A 25,000-nucleotide genomic window follows, 5' to 3' on the forward strand; every position below is an offset into this window, starting at 1 on the left:
GACCCAAAGCAACTTCCGATTCCCCCCAAACCCTCCAAAAAACCGGAAACAAACAAAATGTAAGTCTTACCACTGAAATGTACAAAGGATAGAAACATTAAACCATTACTCTGTCTAGCTGACACGATGTTGTTGTAATCTTAACCAGGGAATTTTCTTTGGCTGCAGTACCACAATAAGTGGGGTACCTGCTGGTTCAGACGACGACAGTGCCCATCTAAGCCAGCAGCTACTTGCACACAGCTGGATCAGATAGAAACACTGATAACATTTATTTTACTGAACATCAATCACAACATTGTAACATTGTCATGGCACATTTACCGTATTTGGTGGTTGCGATCCAGAATTTACTGTATTGTATCTTTACAATACAGTACATTGGTAGACGGTGTACTTATTTGCTGTGTTTCCTTGATAGGTATCCACGGAGTATTAGTACCCATCCGGGACAAAAATCTTAAAGAGATTCCAGGATCCCATATTCATGACATGGGGCACAAGATTGGTCTGAATGGAGTTGACAATGCAAAGTTTACATTCGATAATGTGCGCGTTCCAAGAGAGAACTTGTTGAACCTGTATTCTGATGTGGACGAGGATGGTAACTACACCACCAAAGTGGAGGGAAATGTTCGGAAAAGATTTTTGACTGTTGCTGATCAGTTGCTGTCTGGCCGTCTCTGTATTGCAAGCATGTCACAAGGTAGATTATGTCTCAAAGTATGGTGAACTCAGTTTAAGAATGTAAATGTTTGTTGAAATGTTTTTCTTTAAGTCTTGTTGTTTGAGATAAATACCATGTTGTTTGGGATAAATACCAGAACAGCCTTTGTTTTTCTTGCACTTAAGTTAGTCTACTAACCCTGCTTTTATCAACATGGGCCAGAGATTGTGTGGCCAGTATGGATGCAACATTGCTTTTCCTCGGAAATAGACATTTAATGGTGCTGCATTCAAACTTTGAGTCATTAATGAAAATTTCCTTTGAAGGGCTCACGGTAGGACCATTAAAAAAGACTTGAATGTTTCATATACCGTAAGTTATTTAGCAAAGCAGCATCCACATTCCTCCAAATCTCCTTGATTAAAAATTAATAATTTATTAGAATGTCTAATAAATAAATCTCTAGTACTGCAGTTTTGGTGGTGGAAATTGGTAGAACTTGCCAAATAACCAGAAAAAGTTAAAGTTAACTAAGAATTTTTTAACTGTAAAGGTGAATCCATTCCTAAGGGACTAAATTTTTTACTCAGTGCACACTTTTATCTCAACTCTTTAATCACTTTCCTGCAGTAAAATTGGGGCTCACCAAGTTTGTTTTTGAGATTTGAGGGTTTAACCCATTCACCCCTAAAGCGGCCATACTTACTATTTTACTCTGTGTAACGCCAGACGATTTTATCCGTCAATGGGGAACCCCCAGGAGTCAATGGGTTAAAGATGTGACACAGGTGGCTCTTTTGTTGCCATAGTAACCTTTTTATGTCACATTAAAAGTGGAGTTCCGTGTGCACAGAGAACCATTGGTAAGAAAATAATTTCATGGTAACCTATCTGTGGGAGAAAATTTGGTTTTGGTTACTGTACAGCTGTACGTCCACCCCTCCATGTATGCCAATGTGAAACTATCGTGGTGTAAGCCACAGTTTTTTGCAGGAACATCTTTGATATTGGACTTCCTTGTTATCGTTAATTGACACCTGTCCAAATGAGGTGTCTGCTGACCAGTATCACGTGACCATATCATGGGCTCAAGTTTAAAGTGCTACTATGACCAAAAAACAATTTTTATTTTTCTTTGGATTTCAAAACTATGTTAACTAAACAGTAAATGATGGAAGTCTTAGGCCTTGATTTCAAAAAGACACCTGGAATTTTCTTGTTGAAGTTTGAAGTCTTGAGAGAGCTGGATCGAGGAGAAAATGACATCAAAGACTCTATGAATTAATATGCAGCACAGAGTTTCGGCTTTCAGACTTTTAAATTCGTGTTTTGCATGTATAATAAGCTGTGTTTACAAGCTGAAATTTTAAGGTAGTGAGTAAATGACGTCACTTTTACCTAGAACTAACCCTGTGTGGTCCAATCGGTCAGTTTGGAACGTGAGTAATGGCAGTCTGTGAAATCCAAATCTTACACTCAAAGTAAATAGCCTTTGGATAAAAATAAAAGCTTAAAGTGCCCCTAACCCCAAAATGTTTTTTTCGCTAAAATGAATCTTTGCACCTGTTTGAAACACATTGCGGCAATTTTTTCCTTTTTCTAACAAATTCTGTCATTTTATAGGCTTCGAAAGTTGCGAAAATCCAAGCATCTTTTGTTCATGACCGAGTCAGAAGGGGAGTGGGTCTATTCCTGATGTGACGTCACAATCTACTTTGCATGCATGTTTACAAAGAGTTAATGCAATGTAAATCAGTTTGTGACGTCACATCAGGAATAGACCCACTCCCCTTCTGACTCGGTCGTGAACAAAAGATGCTTGGATTTTTGCAACTTTCGAAGCCTATACATGTAAAATGACAGAATTTGTTAGAAAAAGGAAAAAATTGCCACAATGTGTTTTGGACAGGTGCAAAGATTCATTTTAGCGAAAAAAACATTTTGGGGTTAGGGGCACTTTAAAATTTTGCCAGTCAAGTTTTGAGCAATCACAATTTCAAAATCTGAAGGAAAAAAACAAGTGATTTTTTGGTCATAGTAGCACTTTAATTTAAAGCTTATCGAGGTCAGCAGGTTTTTTTTTTAATTGACCACTGACCAGGTACTGGTTTTCGATTGGATCACAGGCCCAAGCCAGGTTAACTTATTGTAAGAATAAGTAACACAGAAGCTCTGCTTGGCTAAATCTACATCTTGTTAGGCAATGATCGGTGTTTCATATGGCACCATGACATTGTTTTTGGAGAAACAGTTTTGTGGAGTAAATCGCTGTAAGAAGACATTCACTCACATATTTTAAGCACAAGTTAAATTAGAATGAGGTTGTTATCAATAATAGTGGTATGGGTGCTAACGGAGATGAGATAAATTCAAAACAATAGTAGAAACACACAAGTAAAGCTATGATCCTCACAGTTATGAACTCAATTTTAGCAATTGCATAGAGAAGCCAGAAAAATTCACAACTTCAACGGGGTTTGAACCCATTACCTCGTGATACCAATCCCACGCTTTTACCAACTGAGCCACAAAGCCCCTGACGTTAGGAGCTGGTCATTTGTGGGTTCTAATGTTTTCTTTATGAAGAAATCAACTAGTGAAATGATACATTAAAGGAATCATATTTTGAACTGCGTGGCTCCGTCAAGCACTGTGTTAGAGGCTTCATAGTTCAGTTGGTTAGAGCATTGCACCGTTATTGCGAGGTCACAGGTTCAAACCCCATTAAGTCCTGAATTTTTCAGGCTTCGAGTCCACGCAATTGCTAAAATATGTTCATAACTGCAAGGATCATAGCTTGACTTCATTTCATATCGGCAGTTCAATATATGGCTCATTTCATTTATCATTTCACTCGTTGATTCCTTCATCATGGGAACATTAGAACCCACAAATAACCAATGTCAGTAGCTTCATAGCTCAGTTGGTTAGGGCATTACACCAGTATCGTGAGGTCATGGGTTCAAACCTGACCCAATGACTCGAAACAAGTGCTGCGAGTTTTTAATTTTATTAACAGCTTCAAAAACATTCCACAAAAAGCACATCCCTCTGTAGTCCAAACAAAGGTTCATATTGTGAGAGGAGGACATTAGCATACAAGAAAAACAAGCCATGCCTTATTAGTATGTACTCACTCAGTGATCTTGGTGTTTCAAGAGATCTGATCAGTTCGCCATCTCGGAGTAACTGAGCGTTATTCACTCCCTAGGGAATCAATAATGTGTGATCCAAAGAAAACAAAATGGGCAGTGTAAAGTCACATTTCGGCAGCATTTCTAAATCAGAAATGTTGAGAATACAAGATGATGCTGTGCTGCAGAATACAGACTGGGCCACAAAATTTCATACAACTAGTATTTGACTTCGTCTTTCCAGATACCGGTAATTATTGCTAAAAATTAAACAATCTTCATGCCAACAATTTGTTTCAATTGGATTAATTCTATTTTGTAGGGCTGGTTTGCCCAGCAAAACGAATTTGTTACTTCAATCGAGGCATTAAAAAAATGTTCAGGACAGTTCTACTTGACTGCAAGGAAACAATACTGGTCAGATTACAACAAAGCAAGAGAAAATAAAGGAGGAAGAGAGGGCATCCTCCGTACATACGCTTTTCTATAGGTAATATGTCTCAAGTTATTTTTAGATCGACTCCCTTGTTGTACATATCCCGATGACAAAGATGTGTTCTGCGTGGATAGCCCACACTCAGAGAACACATTCCTGCCATGTGATTGGCTGTCGCATTATCCCTTTGGGATATGTACAGTGTGGGAGTCAATCCAAAAATAATTTGAGACATTATTATATGTATGGGGGATGGCCCCTTCTTCCCCTCTTTATTTTCTCTTGAACAAAGCAACGCTCACCTCAATTAGAGCTACCATTTCAAAACTCCTCTTTCAATTTCCATTTCAAATAAGCTTCTTCTAAACTGACATTTTGCTAGTTTGTGATGAGGGTTTTAACAAAGGTTATTTAGATTTGCCATGTTTTAAGCTTCTGGAAATATTTTTGCGCATGCTTTGTACCGCTTGCACGTTTTCCACGCATATATTGAGATGTCAACTTATCGACTTTCGATGGTTTCTTCTGCAAATGTAGTTGAGATCACCTCATGTGAATATACTAAAACAGTAAAATAGTAAAAGGTTAAAACTGTTAAAAAGTTTGACTAAACGTTTTTGATCTTGCGATCATCTTCAGAGTGATTAAATTGCATAAACCAACTGATTTATATTTGTGGTTACGTAATGCCAGTTCCCATGGCAAAGAACATTCCGATATAAACAAACAATCGGAACCGGCCAAACACCTAAAGAAACACCCCGAACACAAATTCACATGGGACATCTTGACTTCGGCTCACTCATGGACAAAGAGAAAAATAAAAGAGGCATTTTACATCACATGCTTCAATCCAGTCCTTAATAAACAAGTCCAGTCATTCCATCTTACTCTATACCCCATGGGAACTGGCATTACGTAACCACAAATATAAATCAGTTGGTTTATGCAATTTAATCACTCTGAAGATGATCGCAAGATCGAAAACGTTTAGTCAAACATTTTAACAGTTTTTACCTTTTACTATTTTATAATTTTACCAGTGAAATGCACATATATACTAAAACAAGTATTCTTTTCAATCTCAATTCGGCTCGATTTCTTTTTTTTTTTTTAATTAGCTTTATTGGGTACTCCTCTTATAATATATTTAACAATTATTCCATGAGCGCGCATTGGATATGAGATGATAGATAGCCAACGAGGCGCATAGCGCCGAGTTGGCTATAATCATCTCATATCCAACAAGCGCAAGTGGAATAATTGTTTTATTAAAAACGCCCCCAAAATATAGAAAACTAGACTACAATAAAAATAAAAAGGCCCAAAAAATCACTTATATGCTTGCCGTGTTTGTAGATCATGGTATCATGGCTCATAACCCATGATGGCTTAGCCAATCAAAACTCTCGAATTGCATTATCCAATGATCCAGTTTTAAATAAATATATATATACCCTGTAGTTGATAAATTCACAATAAGACGGCACACGAAACGATAAAAAAAAAAAAAAAAAAAGAAGCAAAGCTCGAAAGGGACAGGTGCATCAGGACTCAGGTCCCATGCGAGGCACCGCCTCGAAAGTCAATTGTGAATTTCAAAGAATAAGTATTGTTAACAAGAGGCCCTAAGTTGGCTATACTCATGGGCAGGTTATTTGTACTTTTGTCGACAGTTTGAGAGAAGTTTCTCTTTACCATGTGAGTTCATTGACCTATACTTTTCATCTTTATTTGAAAGATTCTGGTTTTTTTGGGTGGGTCCATAGACCTTTACTTTTCAAAAAAATTGAAGGAAGTTTTTATTTTTTCTCTGGGTCCATTGAGCTGTATATTTGTCTCCCCTTTCTTCCAGTTGCTGCAATTTCTGAAGTAGATTTATGTTTTCTTATTATTTGTTTGCTTTCAATATTTTATAGTTCACATAAACATCAAAGAAGTGCAACTTCATACTTTGTTTCAAAACAAAAGAGATCAATAGCAGAATCTACACCTGAAAATACTTTCGGTACATTTTTTTTGGTTCAGAAGCATTGTATACAAAAACATGGTAATTTATCTTTTCCTTTGCATGCCACTGGAAAACACAACTAATGCAGTACGTAGAAATCCACATCAAAAAGCCTGTGCTGCTTTCCTTATTATCCACAACAGCAGTTTTAAGCTGTTGTTTATTGGGAACCACATTACAAGATAAGTATACCCCTGATCTTGCTCTATGAATAAATTTCACATTGCCATTTTAATAATGTTAACACATTTTGATCTCATAAGTAACAGTTGTTTGTGCACACATATTTTGAAAATGTTTTACCAAATTCATTAATGAATCTATTTTAATTAGAGTGCATGTTCCAAATGGGTGTCCCATACGTAATAAAATCGCTGCCATGAGAATGAAAAACTTTACGCCTCCCATTAGGGAGACAGTATATTGCTGCTGTGTTAATGTCAACTGTTAAAATAAATGCTTGATAATTATCCATGATCAAAGAATTAAAGGTAGCTAACAGTGATATAACGTAAGGAAAGTCTGCAATTAGAGGAGGTGCACTATTTAACAAACCACTATAACTTTCGCTGTATGTCAACTGATACTTAATGTCACTTAAGTTAACAATAACAGGCAAATCGGTCAAAAGTTGGACTCCCTGTTGCATGATTGTGACAAAGGTGAATATATATTATTCCCAATGGTCATAATGTGAACCGAGTCAGCCGAAGAGGTTATTGGATTTCTGAAATTTTAAACAAGTGCCGACAGAGACATTGCCACACATTTTGTGCCTGCATTTGCCGTACCAAATACCTCAACATTACCTTGACTGTATGGTGCGGCAATAGTTTTAGTTGGATCAACAATTCCTGGACCTGGTTTGTTTGTACGTCATTTGCGAGTTGAATTAAAGGAATGTAAAAGCGATACAAATAGATCTGTGTAAGCCGCCAGAGATGATTAATTTGCGACATTTCATAAATGTGAACCAAACTTTTCAATACTGGCAAATAAGTGGCCTCCAAGTGAATCAAAAGTAAGACAGAACACCAGAATTTCCCCTTGAAGAATCCTCAGAATTCCTTTGCCACCAAATAAACAGAGTGCATGTCAACGACCAGCCTGTATTGATTTTTGAAACCATCCCCCATTTTCACTTCGTCGCATGCCCATACTGACAATAACAGTAGTTCTAAGAACAGCTGAAATTGCTAAAAGTCGGGTCAGTTTTTCTCAGGTATTCTCAGTTTCGCTCAAAGTAATTTTCAAAGCTGTTCCAAGGTTCTCAAAGATCACTAGGAGATGACCAGCTTGTTGATTGAGATCAGTTTACCTGACTTTTCCAGTCATAGAATTCAGAGTTTCGGGGGCTCTGAAAATGGCGACTGAGTAATGTGGGCGCGCAATGTAAAGTGGGTGAGTAAGACTCTTTAACTGATGCACTCCGTTTCGTTCAGGTGTTTCAAAGGCATGCGTAACTGTTGCTACCCGCTACTCTGCAACTCGTTTGACAGTGGGGCCTGATGGCAAGTCTGATACACCAATATTGAAATACCAGCTTCAACAGCGTGCACTGATGCCTCTCTTAGCGAAGACGTATGCACTTGACTTGGCTCTGTCATATATCAAGGACTGTTGGGCATTTAAGGTACTTTTTTTCTCCATATATAAAATTTAATTACGTCTTCTGAAAGTTCCACTGGCATCAAAGTGTTGCTTCTCTTTTTTCCCGTTTCTCTTTTTGCGAAAGTTTCCGTTTGGCTGATCACCTGAGAGACCTGGATGTAGGAAATGACGACAAATGCTCTGTGGATTCTGGAGTTCAGTGATGGAATGCTCCGCAAATACGTTTTGGTGTATATGCTCGCAATCAAAGTTATTAGAGTGTTACATAAGTTAAATTTGTAAGAAGCAGTATTTCAACGATGGGAGAATAGTCGTTATTTCCTTGACACAGCAGCTATAGGATTATGTACATGTATCTACTTTCACTATGGGAAGTAACGTATTGAAGCAATTAATATGAGTAGACGTCTGTTTCATAGAATTTTATCAATTACAATGTACATTGTAGCTGTTTCACAAACACGCTTTCAATATTTGAAAAATGGTGATTTTTTAATATTAACAGACGTCTGGCCTTCACTAAGAACGGCACGTCATTTGCTCTCTTTTACCCTAGCAAGGTCAGAATTTTAAGCCCACACGAGCACCCCAATACCTTGAATAAGAGTGTTTTAAATCTAAAAGGCTTTTGTACTGAAATTTTGTTTCTAGGCCGAAGATGGTTCAGATCATTCCAATGTGGTAGCGATGTGCTGCGTGATTAAGGCATTGACTGGTTGGCATGTAGGGGAGGCTGCATCTGTGTGTCGGGAAAGGTGTGGTGGACAGGGCTACCTGTCCTGTAATAAATTCGGGTCAGCCATCGGCTATGCTCATGCGGCTATGACAGCTGAGGGTGACAATTCTGTGCTGATGCAAAAGGTTGCGACTGAGCGGCTCATTGTTGTTCAAACCCTCCAAGGCCAAGGCAGAGGTTGGTACCGTTGAGTTAGACAGCACCGAATGCCTGCATAGGTTGCTTGAGGCCCGTGAACAAGTTCAGTTTATAGAGTTAGGGATGAAAATGAAAGGGGCTGGCTCTAAGAACCGCTTCAGTGTATGGATGTACGAGGAACAAGATCTTGTCCAATCCTGTGCACATGCATATGGTGAGAGACTGATCAGCGAGTGCTTTGTTGATGCCCTAGCAAAGCTGACCCATCCTTGCAGCCAGTTCTTTCAAAGCTCTATCACCTTTACCTCATCACTTTGATAGAGACAAAGACCTTGGATACTTTACAACTTCCAAGTTTTTGCCGATCGATACTGGTGCTAGTGTCCGCCGCGTAGCTGCTGACTTGTGTAGGGTGATTGCACCACAGGCTTTGTCTCTCTGTCATGCTTTTTGGTTTGACTGAAGCTATGCTAAGCGCACCGTGTGCACAAGACTGGGTGGATTATAAGTTACTGACAACAAGGGAGAACTTTTATAAACTGATAAATCATAATCTGAATCAGAAATAATATGAGATGTCCCTGTCCCTTGAGTGGTGATTGTCTTTCAAAAGTGTTCGGTGGAAATGTGATGTTAGAATCAAAATTTGGGATGATAAAGACTGCAACTCAATAACAATGTGATCGAAAACAAAGTTTGTCGTTAATTCACAAGGTTGGTGGATCGATTGATTACTGATAAAACAATTATATTTCATCAAAATATTATCAGGAGACAGCTTATGATTTTGAAAAGCATTGGAGTGATGTTACGTAAAAGAGACCTAAATCTGTGAGTTTACTTGAAGTGGTGCTGGAGGACTTGCTGACGTTAGGAAATTTTATGTAAGAATGGATTCGTGTGATCATGTGCTCTCTGTGTGAGCCTATGCCTAGTCAGCGTGATGAAGTGTATCAACCATTTGTACTAAGAAAATTAATTTAGGTTAACACACCTCTCCTTTTTTTACATAGATGGAGCCACTGTTATTTTTTATGAAGGCAATGTTTTTGGGGATGGCGGTGCATTGCACTATACCGTTGCACAGTAAATTAAAGTTCAAGCAAAGATTCACAAAACATTTAAACTGTTTTCTTCTTTAAAGAAGCGTTGCTTCTGAGTCGGTACTATTGCTCAAGGAGGCCCTTGTTTCACACAAGTGGAATATGAGAGGCGGGGGCGAGACAGAGATCTAACAGTAACACAGAGAAGGCTGCGGTTCTAAAACACAGGTCACATTCCACAGTTCCCTCGTTGCAGATCATTGTTTTTAACTTTTGGAAAGTAACCCTAACCCTAATTTTGGCTAACCCTAAGTCTAAGGTTCCTTTTGTTTTGCTTCCTCAGAAACGAAAAAGTATCTATTTTCACTTCATCAGAATTAACTATGAGAGGGTGATGTGAAAGTGCTATTTTCTACCCTTGTAAACCATGTCAGCGTTATTAAGAGATGACTGGGGTACAGTTCCTTTGATGTATCTAGTATGACAAAACTTTAGACCCATGACAACAATGAGAAGGAGGGAAAAAATTTCGAAAAATTCTGTCAGAGGAACCCTTATGAAGCCCAAATACAACATTTCTGTTATTGAAGAGAAGAGGATCTAGCTTTAAGGAGGAGAAGAAACTCTTGTGACCAAGGGTGCTTTGTGTGATGGACTTTCGTCATAAATCCGTTTGGGATTTTTGCGCCCATGACGCTTGGTGTGGTAGGTGATGGATCACTGGCTGTTGACGATGACAGTGCAGTTTAACCTGGTTGGTGGCACTGTGCTTAAGCTTGGAAGTCTAGGCATCATGAGAAGATCATTCAGGTACCGTTAGATCATGGAAAAGTACAATATTGAATGCTGGTTTCGGGGTCCATAATACCATCATTAACGGGGAGTGGAACCAAAATTGCACACATCCATGTATTAATAATTAGGCTTAGCTTGCTGTGTTGACACTTGTTTTTGGTAAATTTCAGTTGCACATTTGCATTTTCTTAAAAAGACGTACATGTACAAGTGCCCTAACCTTGTCCACTGTAGGTTTAGTTTTACTCAGGACATGACTTTGCCTTTCTTATAAAAAAAAAACATCTGAAAGGATGTCTCTAATGAACCATGAAGGCTGTATGGTTTTGAAAATAATAAACCCATGTTGTTTTGAGACAACTCACAAGTATTTACATGTGAAACTTCATATGATTGAAAACTCTCCATGGGTAACTAAGCTGAGGGTCAGAGTAAGGGCTACCTGTATCCCCTTGAAATTATTTTTTTTTCCTACATGTACCTGTTTAAAGTTTATCTTTAAAAAGTCAGAGTCAATGTCATTCTGTAAAAGGGTGCTGCAAAGAACATTTTAACGTGAACTGGCGCTATGAAATCAAGTGATTAGCAGTTCATATTATTATTATAGATTTAGCCAAGCCTAAAAGCGGAGCTCCAGGCTTGTTTATTCTTACTGGCTGTAGGATTTAGTGAAAATAAAAGGCCTTTGGAACTGTCCGCCCTTTTGGTTTTTCCGGAAATTGCTTAATTATGTCATTTTCTTCACTGCCTAACTAGTGAATTCGAACGGTTTAATTTTTTCCAGCGAAAACTACTGTTAATTCACCAGTTAGGCAATTAATTTTTCTTTAATCACAAGAGTTTGAAAAGAAAGAAAAACAAAACAAATCCTCAGCAAAGCGAACGGAAAAGGAAAGAAGCCATTTCAAGAGGTCGACTGTCCAAAAGCCAGCGAATAGGCATCACGCTAAATATTAGAAAATCACAGATTGTACTATAGCTCGTGACTGTGACCAGATCATACTTTATTCATTACACATTTTGATGTATTCTTCATTGAAAACAGCCAGCTTGGCTATAGAAACCAGAATCGGCTAGAGAAGGACAAAACTTCAACAAGATCTCCAAACAAAATTACCTGTACGTGCTCTAAACAAACTTCTGAAAACACAAGCTGGTGATATTTCATCCTTACGTTTTTTACGGACGAAATCATTGCGATTAACATGTGTAGAACATAAGTGCAAAATTTTCTTGTCACTGTCGAGGCACATCGAAAAACAATTAGGCCAAGAAGCGGAAGAGTAAAAAAAACTCTTGTTCGCTCGCATTTTAAAGCCAAAAAAACCATGCAAAAGATCGATTATTTCTGTCCAAAAAGACTACAGATGATTGGTTATTTAATATTCCAGTTAACAATAAAAATTCGAGTTTCATTCTTGAGCAAAGGAAAAAACAAACTAAACCACTTTTTTAGACAATATGCATTCCACTTGAAATAAACTACATCCGTAGAAATACACAAATGTTTTAGTGTCCAAGAAAAGAATTGTGGAGGTAAATTCTCAACCAACTTTAAGAGCTATTACTGGTGTACCGGTTTTGTCGTTCTTGTTCTTTTTCTCTCTTCTTTCGTTTTCTGCTCTTCTGTCATAGGCCGTCCAGGCATCTTAGCCAACCTTTAATAGATTCAAAATTAAACAAATCTTAACACATACCAAAAACTGTAATTTCAGGCGTAGCAAAAAGCAGCCCCAAACACAAATTCAAAATAAACACTCAGCTTTTAAGTTTATATCGCTCCAATTGCGTTAACTTGAATAACTACGTAGCCACCAGTGTGTCCTGACCACGCTTTATTATGTTACACCTGGACTGAAACCAGCGAAAAATGAAAGAAAAATATACTTTTCTAAACCGTACCTGAACACGGAAAGCATCGACTGGTCAAGAGCTTTGCGGACGTATCTGCGTGGCGTGTGTAGCCGCGTCGAGCCACTAGAAAGAGCGCGCAAAATGAAGCCTCGATCAGGTGTGATGTGAGTGTTTTTTTTCCCCCCAACCCCCCCCGACCTGGATGGCCTGGCGAGTCCAATCAACAACCAGTCCTGGTCAGCGGTCAACTTAAAAAAAAACAGCTGACCTCGATAACGGCTCTTACTTGAGCCCGCTCATATAGTCACCTGATACGGGGTCAGCGGATACCTTGTTTTGACAGGTGTCAATTGACCATAACATTGATGTCCAATATCAAAGATGTATGCTGTGAAATAGTTAGTGTCAAATGTAGTATTGCCTCCTGGATGAGCTCTAAACTTTAATTAGCCCGTGATTTGGTTACGTGTACTGGTCACATTGGCATACATGAAGGGGCGGACGTACGTACGGACCTTGATGACGTCATGGCTATAAAACCAAATTTTCTCACATCAATGGGTTACCATATTTTCTTAACTATGGTGCTCAGCGCGTGCGCGCCTTTGGCGCGCGCAAAGCTCCACTATGATCCATTTCATATATCATTTCATCATTGATTCTTCCTCACAGGAACATTAGAACCCAGAAATGACCAGCTCCCAATGTCAGTGGCTCAATAGCTCAGTTGGTTAGAGCATTGCACCGGTATCGTGAGGCCACTGGTTCAAACCTTGTTGAAGTCCTGAAATATTCAGGCTTCTCTACACAATTGCAAAAATTGCATTCATGACTGTGAGGATCATAGCTTCACTTGATTTCGTATCCTCAGTTCATATATGATCCATTTCATACATCATTTCATCATTGATTCATTCCTCACGGGAACATTAGAACCCACAAATGACCAGCTCCCAATGTCAGTGGCTTCATAGCTCAGTTGGTTAGAGCTTCGCACCGGTATAGCGAGCTCACGGGTTTCAAACCCTGTTGAAGTCCTGAATATTTCAGGCTTCTCTACGCAATTGCAAAATTTCGTTCATGACTGAGAGGATCATAGCTTCACTTGATTTCATATCCGCAGTTCATATATGATCCATTTCATATATTATTTCATCAAAGAACATTTTGTAAAAAAATATTTTAAGCATCAAGAGAGCTTTCATGTACAATACAATACACTACGGTAATACAGCTGTGATGAGGTGAAAACTCTAGAACCTCTCCTCTCCTCAAAATGAAATACCGTAATTCCTTTTTCCTCTCAGTCCTCTACGTTTATTTCTTTCATTTTTGAGTGTTGAGCATGTACTGTAGTTCAATAAATATTTCCATTCCAATTTTGTCACCTTTTTGTGTCATAAGGGGTTTAGCATTCTCATTTGAAGCTGCAATTCTGTCTGCTGGGAAAGGCTAACCATTCCACGAGCTGCAATTCTGCTAGCCATTCACGAGAAAGCTTGGCTACATGTTTGTCATAGAGTTAGGTCACAATGACCTGATGTGTCACAGCTGGTTGGCCACGTTAATTTATCTATAGAACATACAGCGTAATATAAAACAATGATGGTCCAGTGAAATAAAAGCATTAGAATTCAATTATCCTAGGATCTTGATATGTACTGAGTGAAATTTGTAGTTTTTTTGGTAATTGAGTCTCATACTTACAGGGTATTGACTCTCTAAAAGATGTAGCTGCTTTGGACTGACAGAACTTGGCTATGGTAATAATGCTGTTCAGATGGAAACAACAGCAGTGTACGACAATGATACAAAAGAATTCATTGTTAACACACCAAGCACCTTGGCCCAGAAGTATTGGATAACTCAATGGTGCCTGTGATGCCCATCACATTATAGTGTTCGCACAGCTGTATGTCAATGGAAAAAATGAAGGTGAAAGTAATTTCTGATCTGTACATACCAGTAATTTTAATTAAGTTAACAGTTTGGAAAATTATTACACTAAAACACTAAAACACTAAACCATCCTAAAACTACCGACAGCATCCACCAAAAATAAATCAAAAACCACCTTCAACAACCCATTTACCTGTACATGTAAGGACCCAAAGCAACTTCCAATTCCCCCCAAAACACTCCAAAAAACCGGAAACAAACAAAATGTAAGTCTTACCACTGAAATGTACAAAGGATAGAAACATTAAACCATTACTCTGTCTAGCTGCCACGATGTTGTTGTAATCTTAACCAGGGAATTTTCTTTGGCTGCAGTACCACAATAAGTGGGGTACCTGCTGGTTCAGACGACGACAGTGCCCATCTAAGCCAGCAGCTACTTGCACACAGCTGGATCAGATAGAAACACTGATAACATTTTATTTTACTGAACATCAATCACAACATTGTAACATTGTCATGGCACATTTACCGTATTTGGTGGTTGTGATCCAGAATTTACTGTATTGTATCTTTACATACAGTACATTGGTACGTGTACTTATTTGCTGTGTTTCCTTGATAGGTATCCACGGAGTATTAGTACCCATCCGGGACAAAAATCTTAAAGAGATTCCAGGATCCCATATTCATGACATGGGGCACAAGATTGGTCTGAATGGAGTTGACAATGCAAGTTTACATTCGATAATGTGCGCGTTCCAAGAGAGAACTTGTTGAACCTGTATTCTGATGTGGACGAGGATGGTAACTACACCACCAAAGTGGAGGGAAATGTTCGGAAAAGATTTTTGACTGTTGCTGATCAGTTGCTGTCTGGCCGTCTCTGTATTGCAAGCATGTCACAAGGTAGATTATGTCTCAAAGTATGGTGAACTCAGTTTAAGAATGTAAATGTTTGTTGAAATGTTTTTCTTTAAGTCTTGTTGTTTGAGATAAATACCATGTTGTTTGGGATAAATACCAGAACAGCCTTTGTTTTTCTTGCACTTAAGTTAGTCTACTAACCCTGCTTTTATCAACATGGGCCAGAGATTGTGTGGCCAGTATGGATGCAACATTGCTTTTCCTCGGAAATAGACATTTAATGGTGCTGCATTCAAACTTTGAGTCATTAATGAAAATTTCCTTTGAAGGGCTCACGGTAGGACCATTAAAAAAGACTTGAATGTTTCATATACCGTAAGTTATTTAGCAAAGCAGCATCCACATTCCTCCAAATCTCCTTGATTAAAAATTAATAATTTATTAGAATGTCTAATAAATAAATCTCTAGTACTGCAGTTTTGGTGGTGGAAATTGGTAGAACTTGCCAAATAACCAGAAAAAGTTAAAGTTAACTAAGAATTTTTAACTGTAAAGGTGAATCCATTCCTAAGGGACTAAATTTTTTTACTCAGTGCACACTTTTATCTCAACTCTTTAATCACTTTCCTGCAGTAAAATTGGGGCTCACCAAGTTTGTTTTTGAGATTTGAGGGTTTAACCCATTCACCCCTAAAGCGGCCATACTTACTATTTTACTCTGTGTAACGCCAGACGATTTTATCCGTCAATGGGGAACCCCAGGAGTCAATGGGTTAAAGATGTGACACAGGTGGCTCTTTTGTTGCCATAGTAACCTTTTTATGTCACATTAAAAGTGGAGTTCCGTGTGCACAGAGAACCATTGGTAAGAAAATAATTTCATGGTAACCTATCTGTGGGAGAAAATTTGGTTTTGGTTACTGTACAGCTGTACGTCCACCCCTCCATGTATGCCAATGTGAAACTATCGTGGTGTAAGCCACAGTTTTTTGCAGGAACATCTTTGATATTGGACTTCCTTGTTATCGTTAATTGACACCTGTCCAAATGAGGTGTCTGCTGACCAGTATCACGTGACCATATCATGGGCTCAAGTTTAAAGTGCTACTATGACCAAAAAACAATTTTTATTTTTCTTTGGATTTCAAAACTATGTTAACTAAACAGTAAATGATGGAAGTCTTAGGCCTTGATTTCAAAAAGACACCTGGAATTTTCTTGTTGAAGTTTGAAGTCTTGAGAGAGCTGGATCGAGGAGAAAATGACATCAAAGACTCTATGAATTAATATGCAGCACAGAGTTTCGGGCTTTCAGACTTTTAAATTCGTGTTTTGCATGTATAATAAGCTGTGTTTACAAGCTGAAATTTTAAGGTAGTGAGTAAATGACGTCACTTTTACCTAGAACTAACCCTGTGTGGTCCAATCGGTCAGTTTGGAACGTGAGTAATGGCAGTCTGTGAAATCCAAATCTTACACTCAAAGTAAATAGCCTTTGGATAAAAATAAAAGCTTAAAGTGCCCCTAACCCCAAAATGTTTTTTTCGCTAAAATGAATCTTTGCACCTGTTTGAAACACATTGCGGCAATTTTTTCCTTTTCTAACAAATTCTGTCATTTTATAGGCTTCGAAAGTTGCGAAAATCCAAGCATCTTTTGTTCATGACCGAGTCAGAAGGGGAGTGGGTCTATTCCTGATGTGACGTCACAATCTACTTTGCATGCATGTTTACAAAGAGTTAATGCAATGTAAATCAGTTTGTGACGTCACATCAGGAATAGACCCACTCCCCTTCTGACTCGGTCGTGAACAAAAGATGCTTGGATTTTTGCAACTTTCAAAGCCTATACATGTAAAATGACAGAATTTGTTAGAAAAAGGAAAAAATTGCCACAATGTGTTTTGGACAGGTGCAAAGATTCATTTTAGCGAAAAAAACATTTTGGGGTTAGGGGCACTTTAAAATTTTGCCAGTCAAGTTTTGAGCAATCACAATTTCAAAATCTGAAGGAAAAAAACAAGTGATTTTTTGGTCATAGTAGCACTTTAATTTAAAGCTTATCGAGGTCAGCAGGTTTTTTTTTTAATTGACCACTGACCAGGTACTGGTTTTCGATTGGATCACAGGCCCAAGCCAGGTTAACTTATTGTAAGAATAAGTAACACAGAAGCTCTGCTTGGCTAAATCTACATCTTGTTAGGCAATGATCGGTGTTTCATATGGCACCATGACATTGTTTTTGGAGAAACAGTTTTGTGGAGTAAATCGCTGTAAGAAGACATTCACTCACATATTTTAAGCACAAGTTAAATTAGAATGAGGTTGTTATCAATAATAGTGGTATGGGTGCTAACGGAGATGAGATAAATTCAAAACAATAGTAGAAACACACAAGTAAAGCTATGATCCTCACAGTTATGAACTCAATTTTAGCAATTGCATAGAGAAGCCAGAAAAATTCACAACTTCAACGGGGTTTGAACCCATTACCTCGTGATACCAATCCCACGCTTTTACCAACTGAGCCACAAAGCCCCTGACGTTAGGAGCTGGTCATTTGTGGGTTCTAATGTTTTCTTATGAAGAAATCAACTAGTGAAATGATACATTAAAGGAATCATATTTTGAACTGCGTGGCTCCGTCAAGCACTGTGTTAGAGGCTTCATAGTTCAGTTGGTTAGAGCATTGCACCGTTATTGCGAGGTCACAGGTTCAAACCCCATTAAGTCCTGAATTTTTTCAGGCTTCGAGTCCACGCAATTGCTAAAATATGTTCATAACTGCAAGGATCATAGCTTGACTTCATTTCATATCGGCAGTTCAATATATGGCTCATTTCATTTATCATTTCACTCGTTGATTCCTTCATCATGGGAACATTAGAACCCACAAATAACCAATGTCAGTAGCTTCATAGCTCAGTTGGTTAGGGCATTACACCAGTATCGTGAGGTCATGGGTTCAAACCTGACCCAATGACTCGAAACAAGTGCTGCGAGTTTTTAATTTTATTAACAGCTTCAAAAACATTCCACAAAAAGCACATCCCTCTGTAGTCCAAACAAAGGTTCATATTGTGAGAGGAGGACATTAGCATACAAGAAAAACAAGCCATGCCTTATTAGTATGTACTCACTCAGTGATCTTGGTGTTTCAAGAGATCTGATCAGTTCGCCATCTTGGAGTAACTGAGCGTTATTCACTCCCTAGGGAATCAATAATGTGTGATCCAAAGAAAACAAAATGGGCAGTGTAAAGTCACATTTCTGCAGCATTTCTAAATCAGAAATGTTGAGAATACAAGATGATGCTGTGCTGCAGAATACAGACTGGGCCACAAAATTTCATACAACTAGTATTTGACTTCGTCTTTCCAGATAATTATTGCTAAAAATTAAACAATCTTCATGCCAACAATTTGTTTCAATTGGATTAATTCTATTTTGTAGGGCTGGTTTGCCCAGCAAAACGAATTTGTTACTTCAATCGAGGCATTAAAAAAATGTTCAGGACAGTTCTACTTGACTGCAAGGAAACAATACTGGTCAGATTACAACAAAGCAAGAGAAAATAAAGGAGGAAGAGAGGGCATCCTCCGTACATACGCTTTTCTATAGGTAATATGTCTCAAGTTATTTTTAGATCGACTCCCTTGTTGTACATATCCCGATGACAAAGATGTGTTCTGCGTGGATAGCCCACACTCAGAGAACACATTCCTGCCATGTGATTGGCTGTCGCATTATCCCTTTGGGATATGTACAGTGTGGGAGTCAATCCAAAAATAATTTGAGACATTATTATATGTATGGGGGATGGCCCCTTTCTTCCCCTCTTTATTTTCTCTTGAACAAAGCAACGCTCACCTCAATTAGAGCTACCATTTCAAAACTCCTCTTTCAATTTCCATTTCAAATAAGCTTCTTCTAAACTGACATTTTGCTAGTTTGTGATGAGGGTTTTAACAAAGGTTATTTAGATTTGCCATGTTTTAAGCTTCTGGAAATATTTTTGCGCATGCTTTGTACCGCTTGCACGTTTTCCACGCATATATTGAGATGTCAACTTATCGACTTTCGATGGTTTCTTCTGCAAATGTAGTTGAGATCACCTCATGTGAATATACTAAAACAGTAAAATAGTAAAAGGTTAAAACTGTTAAAAAGTTTGACTAAACGTTTTTGATCTTGCGATCATCTTCAGAGTGATTAAATTGCATAAACCAACTGATTTATATTTGTGGTTACGTAATGCCAGTTCCCATGGCAAAGAACATTCCGATATAAACAAACAATCGGAACCGGCCAAACACCTAAAGAAACACCCCGAACACAAATTCACATGGGACATCTTGACTTCGGCTCACTCATGGACAAAGAGAAAAATAAAAGAGGCATTTTACATCACATGCTTCAATCCAGTCCTTAATAAACAAGTCCAGTCATTCCATCTTACTCTATACCCCATGGGAACTGGCATTACGTAACCACAAATATAAATCAGTTGGTTTATGCAATTTAATCACTCTGAAGATGATCGCAAGATCGAGAACGTTTAGTCAAACATTTTAACAGTTTTTACCTTTTACTATTTTATAATTTTACCAGTGAAATGCACATATATACTAAAACAAGTATTCTTTTCAATCTCAATTCGGCTCGATTTCTTTTTTTTTTTTTAATTAGCTTTATTGGGTACTCCTCTTATAATATATTTAACAATTATTCCATGAGCGCGCATTGGATATGAGATGATAGATAGCCAACGAGGCGCATAGCGCCGAGTTGGCTATAATCATCTCATATCCAACAAGCGCAAGTGGAATAATTGTTTTATTAAAAACGCCCCCAAAATATTGAAAACTAGACTACAATAAAAATAAAAAGGCCCAAAAAATCACTTATATGCTTGCCGTGTTTGTAGATCATGGTATCATGGCTCATAACCCATGATGGCTTAGCCAATCAAAACTCTCGAATTGCATTATCCAATGATCCAGTTTTAAATAAATATATATATACCCTGTAGTTGATAAATTCACAATAAGACGGCACACAAAACGATAAAAAAAAAAAAAAAAAAAAAGAAGCAAAGCTCGAAAGGGACAGGTGCATCAGAACTCAGGTCCCATGCGAGGCACCGCCTCGAAAGTCAATTGTGAATTTCAAAGAATAAGTATTGTTAACAAGAGGCCCTAAGTTGGCTATACTCATGGGCAGGTTATTTGTACTTTTGTCGACAGTTTGAGAGAAGTTTCTCTTTACCATGTGAGTTCATTGACCTATACTTTTTATCTTTATTTGAAAGATTCTGGTTTTTTTGGGTGGGTCCATAGACCTTTACTTTTCAAAAATAAATTGAAGGAAGTTTTTCTTTTTTCTCTGGGTCCATTGAGCTGTATATTTGTCTCCCCTTTCTTCCAGTTGCTGCAATTTCTGAAGTAGATTTATGTTTTCTTATTATTTGTTTCCTTTCAATATTTTATAGTTCACATAAACATCAAAGAAGTGCAACTTCATACTTTGTTTCAAAACAAAAGAGATCAATAGCAGAATCTACATCTGAAAATACTTTCGGTACATTTTTTTTGGTTCAGAAGCATTGTATACAAAAACATGGTAATTTATCTTTTCCTTTGCATGCCACTGGAAAACACAACTAATGCAGTACGTAGAAATCCACATCAAAAAGCCTGTGCTGCTTTCCTTATTATCCACAATGGCAGTTTTAAGCTGTTGTTTATTGGGAACCACATTACAAGATAAGTATACCCCTGATCTTGCTCTATGAATAAATTTCACATTGCCATTTTAATAATGTTAACACATTTTGATCTCATAAGTAACAGTTGTTTGTGCACACATATTTTGAAAATGTTTTACCTATTTCATTAATGAATCTATTTTAATTAGAGTGCATGTTCCAAATGGGTGTCCCATACGTAATAAAATCGCTGCCATGAGAATGAAAAACTTTACGCCTCCCATTAGGGAGACAGTATATTGCTGCTGTGTTAATGTCAACTGTTAAAATAAATGCTTGATAATTATCCATGATCAAAGAATCAAAGGTAGCTAACAGTGATATAACGTAAGGAAAGTCTGCAATTAGAGGAGGTCCACTATTTAACAAACCACTATAACTTTCGCTGTATGTCAACTGATACTTAATGTCACTTAAGTTAACCATAACAGGCAAATCGGTCAAAAGTTGGACTCCCTGTTGCATGATTGTGACAAAGCTGAATATATATTATTCCCAATGGTCATAATGTGAACCGAGTCAGCCGAAGAGGTTATTGGATTTCTGAAATTTTAAACAAGTGCCGACAGAGACATTGCCACACATTTTGTGCTTGCATTTGCCGTACCAAATACCTCAACATTACCTTGACTGTATGGTGCGGCAATAGTTTTAGTTGGATCAACAATTCCTGGACCTGGTTTGTTTGTACGTCATTTGCGAGTTGAATTAAAGGAATGTAAAAGCGATACAAATAGATCTGTGTAAGCCGCCAGAGATGATTAATTTGCGACATTTCATAAATGGGAACCAAACTTTTCAATACTGGCAAATAAGTGGCCTCCAAGTGAATCAAAAGTAAGACAACACCAGAATTTCCCCTTGAAGAATCCTCAGAATTCCTTTGCCACCAAATAAACAGAGTGTATGTCAACGACTAGCCTGTATTGATTTTTGAAACCATCCCCCATTTTCACTTCGTCGCATGCCCATACTGACAATAACAGTAGTTCTAAGAACAGCTAAAATTGCTAAAAGTCGGGTCAGTTTTTCTCAGGTATTCTCAGTTTCGCTCAAAGTAATTTTCAAAGCTGTTCCAAGGTTCTCAAAGATCACTAGGAGATGACCAGCTTGTTGATCGAGATCATTTTACCTGACTTTACCAGTCATAGATTTCAGAGTTTCGGGGGCTCTGAAAATGGCGACTGAGTAATGTGGGCGCGCAATGTAAAGTGGGTGAGTAAGATTCTTTAACTGATGCACTCCGTTTCGTTCAGGTGTTTCAAAGGCATGCATAACTGTTGCTACCCGCTACTCTGCAACTCGTTTGACAGTGGGGCCTGATGGCAAGTCTGATACACCAATATTGAAATACCAGCTTCAACAGCGTGCACTGATGCCTCTCTTAGCGAAGACGTATGCACTTGACTTGGCTCTGTCATATATCAAGGACTGTTGGGCATTTAAGGTACTTTTTTTCTCCATATATAAATTTAATTACGTCTTCTGAAAGTTCCACTGGCATCAAAGTGTTGCTTCTCTTTTTTCCCGTTTCTCTTTTTGCGAAAGTTTTCCGTTTGGCTGATCACCTGAGAGACCTGGATGTAGGAAATGACGACAAATGCTCTGTGGATTCTGGAGTTCAGTGATGGAATGCTCCGCAAATACGTTTTGGTGTATATGCTCGCAATCAAGTTATTAGAGTGTTACATAAGTTAAATTTGTAAGCAGCAGTATTTCAACCATGGGTGAATTGTCGTTATTTCCTTGACTCAGCAGCTATAGGATTATGTACATGTAACTGCTTTCACTATGGGAAGTAACGGATTAAAGCAATTAATATGAGTAGACTTCTGTTTCATAGAATTTTATCAATTACAATGTACATTGTGGCTGTTTCACAAACACGCTTTCAATATTTGAAAAATGGTGATTTTTTAATATTAACAGACGTCTTGGCCTTCACTAAGAACGGCACTTCATTTGCTCTCTTTTACCCCTAGCAAGGTCAGAATTTTAAGCCCACACGAGCACCCCAAAACCTTGAATAAGATTGTTTGAAATCTAAAGGCTTTTGTACTGAAATTTTGTTTCTAGGCCGAAGATGGTTCAGATCATTCCAATGTGGTAGCGATGTGCTGCGTGATTAAGGCATTGACTGGTTGGCATGTAGGGGAGGCTGCATCTGTGTGTCGGGAAAGGTGTGGTGGACAGGGCTACCTGTCCTGTAATAAATTCGGGTCAGCCATCGGCTATGCTCATGCGGCTATGACAGCTGAGGGTGACAATTCTGTGCTGATGCAAAAGGTTGCTACTGAGCGGCTCATGTTGTTCAAACCCTCCAAGGCCAAGGCAGAGGTTGGTACCGTTGAGTTAGACAGCACCGAATGCCTGCATAGGTTGCTTGAGGCCCGTGAACAAGTTCAGTTTATAGAGTTAGGGATGAAAATGAAAGGGGCTGGCTCTAAGAACCGCTTCAGTGTATGGATGTACGAGGAACAAGATCTTGTCCAATCCTGTGCACATGCATATGGTGAGAGACTGATCAGCGAGTGCTTTGTTGATGCCCTAGCCAAAGCTGACCCATCCTTGCAGCCAGTTCTTTCAAAGCTCTATCACCTTTACCTCATCACTTTGATAGAGAAAGACCTTGGATACTTTACAACTTCCAAGTTTTTGCCGATCGATACTGGTGCTAGTGTCCGCCGCGTAGCTGCTGACTTGTGTAGGGTGATTGCACCACAGGCTTTGTCTCTCTGTCATGCTTTTGGTTTGACTGAAGCTATGCTAAGCGCACCTGTTGCACAAGACTGGGTGGATTATAATGTTACTGACAACAAGGGAGAACTTTTATAAACTGATAAATCATAATCTGAATCAGAAATAATATGTAGATGTCCCTGTCCCTTGAGTGGTGATTGTCTTTCAAATGAGTGTTCGGTGGAAATGTGATGTTAGATCAAATTTGGGATGATAAAGACTGCAACTCAATAACAATGTGATGGAAAACAAAGTTTGTCGTTAATTCACAAGGTTGGTGGATCTATTGATTACTGATAAAACAATTATATTTCATCCAAAATATTATAAGGAGACAGCTTATGATTTTGAAAAGCATTGGAGTGATGTTACGTAAAAGAGACCTAAATCTGTGAGTTTACTTGAAGTGGTGCTGGAGACTTGCTGACGTTAGGAAATTTTATGTAAGAATGGATTCGTGTGATCATGTGCTCTCTGTGTGGCCTATGCTAGTCAGCGTGATGAAGTGTATCAACCATTTGTACTAAGAAAATTAATTTAGGTTAACACAACCTCTCCTTATATTTACATAGATGGAGCCACTGTTATTTTTTATGAAGGCAATGTTTTTGGGGATGGCCGGTGCATGCACTATACCGTTGCACAGTTAAATTAAAGTTCAAGCAAAGGATTCACAAAAACATTTAAACTGTTTTCTTCTTTAAAGAAGCGTTGCTTCTGAGTCGGTACTATTGCTCAAGGAGGCACTTGTTTCACACAAGTGGAATATTAGAGGCGGGGGCGAGACAGAGATCTAACAGTAACACAGCGGGCGCGAGACAGAGATCTAACACATGACAATATAAACAGCTTTTAGGTTGACTCTAGAGCCACTGTCATTATCTGCCGTTATTATGTTAAAGGGTCGGACAGTCTCATTATATGCCGCCAAAAACTTGGTTTTAAAGAACAATCCATGCTATAAAAGTTTTAATTTGCCTCTCTTCCGTCTGATGCAATCGCCTCTTTAAGGGCTTATCCAAGATGGCTAACGGGTTAAGAGCTGTAAAAACCGTTTTGTACAAAATGTGACATTCCTTTCTTTTAATTGATTAGCCCTCTTTGGATATTTTGAGTTTATTTTCACTTAATTTGTAACAGTCAGGGAGATCACACAGTAACGTCCTCTTTATGTTGACATTTTCCTTTCCGGGATGGAATGACTTACGTCCTTATAGTCCAGGGGCCCGTTTCTCGAAAGTCCCGAAACTTTACGGGCCATTTTCGGGTGTCACAATTCTCACTGTATCGCAAGACCGGAGAAG

At 38.4% G+C, this 25,000-nt stretch overlaps 2 pseudogenes; both read left to right on the forward strand.

Moving 5' to 3' along the window:
- The window catches only part of LOC138048677 (uncharacterized), a 16,054-nt pseudogene extending 6,783 nt beyond the window's left edge, over positions 1-9,271 (forward strand).
- Positions 9,272-10,466: 1,195 nt separating this feature from the next.
- The window catches only part of LOC138048683 (uncharacterized), a 15,250-nt pseudogene continuing 716 nt past the window's right edge, over positions 10,467-25,000 (forward strand).

Source organism: Montipora capricornis, chromosome 1 (assembly GCF_036669925.1).
Source record: "Montipora capricornis isolate CH-2021 chromosome 1, ASM3666992v2, whole genome shotgun sequence".
In the NCBI taxonomy this organism is placed as follows: Eukaryota; Metazoa; Cnidaria; class Anthozoa; order Scleractinia; family Acroporidae; genus Montipora; species Montipora capricornis.